The following is a 7,500-nucleotide window of genomic DNA, read 5'->3' on the forward strand; positions in this document are numbered from 1 at the left end:
AAAAGCAGTAATAGACTCAAGGGCAATTCTTAATGTGCATCCCTTTTTTGGTTTCTGTTGGGTAGGCATATGCGCATAAGGTGCTCGGTCTATAACCATGAAATTGAATTTTTTGTGTGACTTGACCGAAAAATGGTTTTGGGGTTCCTTTTATTCCACAAACAACTTGTTATGCAGGGAAGCAAAAGAGGAAAATTCTACGACATCTTTTAGAAACTTAAGCCTTTTTTCCAGCGACTTCTTGTTTATCGATAACTCTTTGGTGTAAATTCTCGATATTGATCGATTCACATACTGAAGACTCCTTTTTATTTTGATCAGCAATAAACTGCTTTTGCTCTCCTGAAATTTTTTGGACCTGTCAGTTCTGCAGCCATTCAATTTTTCCATTTCACTCTGACAATTGAGGATTGTGAGCTTTTTCAGCTTTCTTTCTACTCCAACTCTGACTGTTTGTGCTCCAAGGATACTCTAAATTCTATAACATACTGATGATTTAGTAGTAGATAAAATATGAACGGGAGATCTGTGGGCGTTTACAATGGCGAGCCGAAAGGTGAGCCATTGCAAACGTCCATACAGATCGGACGCGAATATTTTATCCTGCTTGTGAAATGAATACATTTAATTGAATGCAAAGTATTGTTATTTTAATCAGTAGAGATCTGTATCTGTATGGGCATCCTTCTTTAAATTTACAAATATTTGTGAATAACTTTTATTCAGTCTTGATATCTGTTGAATTTAACATTAATCTCTTAAACTATGATAATCATGCCCGGCGGCTACAGAAGTTAAGTTCCTTAATTATGGTGTATCAGTTTGGGGTAATACTTATAGTTTTACTCTTAGACACTCCAATTCTACAAAAGAGAGCCATATGTATTACTACCTTGTCAAAACCAAATGAACACTCTGAGCCTCTCTTCTAAGCTCTGGAAATTTTGAAAGAAAAAGACATTGTTTTCTTTTACGCAGTTTTTATGTATCAGTATCATAACAACCCTCTTCCCTCATCTTTTGATAATTTCTTCAGAACAGTATCATCAATTTATCAATACAAAACCAGATTTGCTAAATCAAGTAATATTACATAAAAAATATCAAAACTAACTATGGTCAATTTAACATTTGCTTTGCAGCTGCCAAAATTTGGAATAATTTTGGTGAACTTGTTAAACATCTACCCCAAAAGGAATTCAACAAGGAAGTAAAGCTAAACATCTTGCAGACTTATGAATGTTCATCTGGGCCCGGTTGTTCGAAAGCAGATTAACTTAATCCAGGATTAGCGTATATTTTTATTTCAAGTTTTAACTTTTCGGTGAAAGTTTCTATTGCTTATTTTTGTTTTTCAAGATTGACTTCTTCTAATGTAAGGTTGAACAGCACTTGGGAGTAGAGAAATAAACTTTTAGCGAGAAGCAGAAACGAAGCTAAATTCGATACTTTATTCCCTCCGGAACACCACTCTCAGAAATTACAAAGACGCACATGTTTATTGAAAGTTGAGGAGCAATAGAGACGCCCCCCTCTAAGCATGCAAGTGTCACAGACGGAAATGTAACGCAACAATGTTCGAGGCACTACAAACTCCTTGGTTAATTTTTAATCTGGGATTAGCGTTAATCGGCTTTTGAACTAACCGGGCCCTGGTATTTAGTAATGTAGGACTTAGTATTGTAATTTTTCATCTTTTTCTGCGTGCATGCATTGAGTCTTTTGACTGCGGGTTCCTTTTTGACTGTCATTTTATTTTCTCATGATATTATCTGTTCCCAAGAGATTATGAATCATAATCTCTTGCTGTTCCGTAAAATTATCTTTTCAAGCTTTAATCTAATTTTTTTTTTTAATCTGCTCTGGGAGTGAACTATTAACAAATTTTAGTAGCAATTATTTTTTGTGATTTTAATGTTTAAATATGGTAAATAAGCTTCTTGTTGTTGAAATATATTTTTGATTCAAGACAACGTTTATTTTATGCAACCTCAGTGTTTGGCTCCTCCTCCTTCACTCTGTGGGGTGGGGTCTGTCACAAGCTCAGCCTGCACATCCAAATTGAGAAAAACTGGCAACTAACAACTAGATGTAGTCTCATCAGTTGAGCTTAATTGAATTCAAAAGAGAAGCTTGATAACATGAAATAAAGATCTATGATTCTAGTTGAGTGTTTTTTTTGACATGTCATAGACTGGAACCTATTCTTGTCGGCTTTTGCATAGATTAGTAGGATGCAGGGAGAAATGAATCCTTATGAACTAACAAATGAAGGAATGAAGGGAAGAATGAATGAAAAAAGTAGGACGAATGTAAAAACAAGGTGAAGTCACTTTATTTAACGTCCGCATTTCCTTAAAACTATGAGGTTAGTATCGATGGAAGCCGGCGGTGCGCCCTTTACCCCCCTCCCTCTGTCAGTGCTCCATTTTACGGTTATATTTAACAATTAGACCCGTAGCCCTTGCTTGACCCATAGCCCGCAAGGGGTCAATAGGGGGTCAAGAGGATCGAACTGGGGACCTCTTGCCCCGAAAGCGGCAGGTACAAAACACAGGTCAAAGGTCATTGTTTTACTAATGCAGAAAGTGTCGTAAACATTAATAAATGCCAACCTTTAGGCCTATTAATTAGGTTAGCTTTTATGAATGTTTAGGATACTTTCTGTATTGGTAAAACAATGACCTGCGACATGTGTTTTGTACCTGCCGCCACGAAAGCCGCGCACTTATCAACTGAGCTACGCCTGCTCCTTGTATTGACATGAATGAATGAATTTTGCACTCTAACTCACAATTTAGCTCTGTACTAAGGCTTGCCATTTGCCCCAACCCATCTTCCGAAGTGCATCACAACACCAAAAACTACACGGCAAACGAACCATTATTTTGTCTTTCTTTTAATTTCGTCATTTTGGCAAAGTCGAGAGACTTGCTATGCAAGTAACAATGTGTTGGACACTGACTAAATTTTTAATATAACAAAATGGTTATCCATTGCAGTATCACCCGAGAATTAAATAAATAATTCAGAGCACTGTCCCGTCTCGGGTCCCGTATGAAATGAAGCACCCGCTACGCCTTCCACGCAAGAATAAATCGCGACGACTAGCCAATACATACTTTGACCGCTCCCCACAGGGGCTTTTCAGGGCCAATGAAACACAATCAACGAAACAACAGAAGACAACAACTACAACTGTTAGGAATCCCAAGTGGCAGCTGGGAAGTTGAACCAGGGACTATCAGGAACAAATTCAAAGAGTGGTCAGAGCAAGCAAGCGCCCTAACCACTGGGCCACACTGACTCCCACTAGCCAGTTCGGAACCCAGGTTCTTTCATCTTCACGCCAAATTTCATCATTTTCCCTCGTATCAAGCTTTAAACGTACTTCCGGTTGTGACGTTTCGATATCATGTCAAAATATAGCACGTGCACCCGGCTTGTGACGCCTGGCGAAAACTGGTAACTACTTGGTGTAGGCACTCATATAGTGGTCCGGTGTAGTCACTCATATAGTGGTCCCAGGCGGCGTACTTAACTATGTTTAATCATCCCTAGCCGTACCTAAGCATCCTTAGCCGTACTTAAGCATCCTTAAGCGTACTTAAGCATCCCTCTTCATCCCTAGTCGTACTTGAGCATCATTAATCATCCCTAGCCGTACCTAGGCGTCCCTAACCGTACTTAAGCATCCTTTATCATCCCTAGCCGTACTTAAGCATCCGTAAGCGTACTTCAGCATCCTTCTTCATCCCTACCTGTACTTAAGCATCCTTTATCATCCCTAGCCGTACTTACGCATCCGTAAGCGTACTTCAGCATCCTTCTTCATCCCTAACCGTACTTAAGCATCCTTTATCATCCCTAGCCGTACTTAAGCATCCCTAACCGTACTTAAGCATCCTTAATCATCCCTAGCCGTACTTAAGCATCCCTAAGCGTACTTAAGCATCCCTCCTCATCCCTAGCCGTACTTGAGCATCCTTAATCATCCCTAGCCGTACTTAAGCATACCTAAGCGTACCTAAGCATCCTTCTTCATCCCTAGCCGTACTTGAGCATCCTTAATCATCCCTTGCCGTACTTAAGCATCCCTAACCGTACTTAAACATCCTTACTCATCCCTAGCCGTACTTAAGCATACCTAAGCGTACCTAAGCATCCTTCTTCATCCCTAGCCGTTCTTGAGCATCCTTAATCATCCCTAGCCATACCTAAGCATCCCTAACTGTACTTAAGCATCCTTAATCATCCCTAGCCGTACTTAAGCATCCCTAAGCGTACTTCAGCATCCTTCTTCATCCCTAGCCGTACTTGAGCATCCTTAATGATCCCTTGCCGTACTTAAGCATCCCTAACCGTACTTAAACATCCTTACTCATCCCTAGCCGTACTTAAGCATACCTAAGCGTACCTAAGCATCCTTCTTCATCCCTAGCCGTTCTTGAGCATCCTTAATCATCCCTAGCCATACCTAAGCATCCCTAACTGTACTTAAGCATCCTTAATCATCCCTAGCCGTACTTAAGCATCCCTAAGCGTACTAAAGCATCCTTCTTCATCCCTAGCCGTACTTGAGCATCCTTAATCATCCCTTGCCGTACTTAAGCATCCCTAACCGTACTTAAGCATCCTTAATCATCCCTAGCCGTACTTAAGCATCCCTAACCGTACTTAAGCATCCTTCTTCATCCCTAGCCGTACTTGAGCATCCTTAATCATCCCTAGCCGTACCTAGGCATCCCTAGCCGTACTTAAGCATCCGTAAGCGTACTTCAGCATCCTTCTTCATCCCTAACCGTACTTAAGCATCCTTTATCATCCCTAGCCGTACTTACGCATCCGTAAGCGTACTTAAGCATCCTTCTTCATCCCTAACCGTACTTAAGGATCCTTTATCATCCCTAGCCGTACTTAAGCATCCTTAATCATCCCCAGGCGTACTTAAGCATTCCCAAACGTACTTAAGCATTCTTAATCATCCCTAGCCGGCGTTCTTAAGGATCCTCAATCGCCCCTAGCCGTACTTAAGCATTCTTGGTCATCCCTACGCATACCTAAGCATCCGTGATCATCCTTAGCCGTACTTAAGCGTCCACCATTATCCCTAACCGTACTAAGGCGTTATCAATCATCCTTAAGAGTATTTAAGCCGCGTTTTTAAATAATATCTAGGCTGGACAATATCCCCTAACTTATCGAACTTGGATGTAGAGAGGAATTCCTTGCAAGATATTATACCTTGCGTAATTTTTTTCCATGTCGGCAAATTTAATATTGTGTTATCAGGTCCTACACTTTCGAATGATAGACCTTAGGCTATCGCGACTTTAAAAGCCTTTATAAGAGTCTATTAATATTAAATAATTAATCAATTAATTAACTAAGTTTTTTTAATTTAAACTAGTTGCTTTTGGTATGCACTTAAACTATTCGTCTTATATATGTTTGTTTTATGTTAAATATAATTCAAATTATAGTTTAAAGTGTTTACGAAAGTAATTAGTTATTTGTCTATCGAGATTTTACTCATATAGTTTGTTTTGTAATCAAGGCAGGTCGAAAGTACAGGTCATATAGGTCATTGCTCTACCAATACGGAAACCCCCAAACGCTTTATTACTGCCTAACCTAGTCCTAAAAACGGTGTTTAGCATGAACGTTGGTTTTGGTGTAGGTTTTGGGTGGTTTCTGCATAGAAATATAATAACAGTGACCTGTGACCTGTACCTTACACCTGCTGGCCGTTGTTGTTTGGGCCTTTCAACGTCAAGAAACACATCAAATAGCGATATTTCTCGTTACGTCACTAACCGTCATTGATGTGCAACCCAGACATTTATTAACAATAACTTTTTTTCCGGGGGTTGCAAAAATTTTAATATCCGGAAGATGATGGTATCTGGTGATGGCTACTTCTTTGTGAGTTCGTCATTTCAGATATGCCGCCCATTCGTCTACTTAAAGCAGCCATCAAGATCGTCATTGTGACGATGTGATGTAACAAAGAACGTTGCGTGACAAGGCAGCAGGCCGAGGTCGCACTGGAGACCCTATATGGACCGATCAAATGCGGTGAATAACCTGTTTATTATTTTTTACTGAAACGGTGTGCTGCCTGGGAACCACAGCTTAAGGCTGGCTTGCGATGCTGATTGTCAAAAGAGAAATATCAGGCAATGCCGCAATGATCGGTTGATTCTATTCTCAATATTTATGAAATGGTAAAGCAACACTGTTTACTTGTGAAAACATTTAAAAGGATTCAAAAAAATGTATTCGCGGTCCAAAAGATTTTAATGTAGCCATGTAACCTTGCGGCGGCATCACACAAGCTCGCGCAACCAGGGCTACGATTCCCACCGGGTTGGCGGGGAAGATAGAAAAATTCCTTCCGCTCGCAGAGCCAATCAAATTGTAGGATTCGTAGAATTCCGCCCGCTCGTGCATTGGGAAAAAGATTATCTTCAAGTATTCAGATGTGCGTAAACAAGTGAGTTGAATTTGTGACGCACTCTTGTGCTTCGTTTTATACCCTTGATCTACCGTACTGTTCACGGATCAACGAAGACGTACAACGTACCATGAACGTTACTGTCACTTGAAAATGTGACCTCGCGTTCCTGTAATCTCTTTGCGAGTATTACAAGTCATTAAACTCGCAAAATGTGTACCAAATATTCAGCAAATTGAAATTGGTTTGAGCGCTGTAAAGATTTGGATAGGAAAATGAAAAATTGTCGTCTAGTCCTCACGTCTTCCACACAACCCCAAATTTCATATATCGTGTATAGTAGTTAGAAAGCGGCTGAGAACAACAGAATTTTTTTCAAAATTAAGAATCGCACTTGCAGTCTCTGATACACTGTTGTTTTAATTGGTAAATATAACAATTTGTGGTGACGTCTTCCTTGCCTGTTTAAGCTCATTCGTGATGGTGGATATGGTAATTTGTCATCCGCTGAAGGACTACTTAAAAGGGCGATTTAGTCGTGTCCAGTAGGGTATCCGCTCCAAGGTTTTATGTTTACTGTCTCTTCACAAATAATTCTTTGGATATTTTGAGTCACTTCATTTAATTATCATATCAAGGATTAAATACAATAATGATATTAACCATGATACTAAAAAAATTATTAATGGTAAGAACTAAGAAATATTTTCAACAAAAACGTGCATACACAATAGAGGATTTGCAAGGCAGCCATGTTGCATGGCAGGAACAATGGATTCTTTTCCCTATGGGAACAAATGTTCTTTCTAATGCAAAACCTCTATAGGGCGTTTTCACATGACCTTGCGGCAGACATGTTGGCGATGGAAAAGGCGGCCTTATTGGTGGAGGTTAGGGATGCTACAACCCAAACCTTTACTAATGCTAAAATTAGGCCTAAAAACAATGTTTAATAATGTTTACGCCTATGCGTAATAACAACAACCTGCAACCTGCACTTTAAACCCACGGCCATATTGGTGGTCCAAACTCATTTGCGGGAA

General features: G+C 39.9%; 1 protein-coding gene across 4 annotated transcripts in view; it reads left to right on the forward strand.

Moving 5' to 3' along the window:
- The window catches only part of LOC138029994 (uncharacterized), a 10,649-nt gene extending 8,484 nt beyond the window's left edge, over positions 1–2,165 (forward strand). For all 4 annotated transcript variants that reach the window (XM_068877841.1, XM_068877840.1, XM_068877842.1 and 1 more), the window contains one exon: positions 1,143–2,165. The gene's annotated coding sequence lies outside the window, so the exon portion shown is untranslated. The remainder of the gene's footprint in view (positions 1–1,142) is intronic.
- Positions 2,166–7,500: the final 5,335 nt, after the last annotated feature.

The sequence above is a fragment of the Montipora capricornis genome, chromosome 13 (assembly GCF_036669925.1).
Source record: "Montipora capricornis isolate CH-2021 chromosome 13, ASM3666992v2, whole genome shotgun sequence".
NCBI lineage: Eukaryota > Metazoa > Cnidaria > Anthozoa > Scleractinia > Acroporidae > Montipora > Montipora capricornis.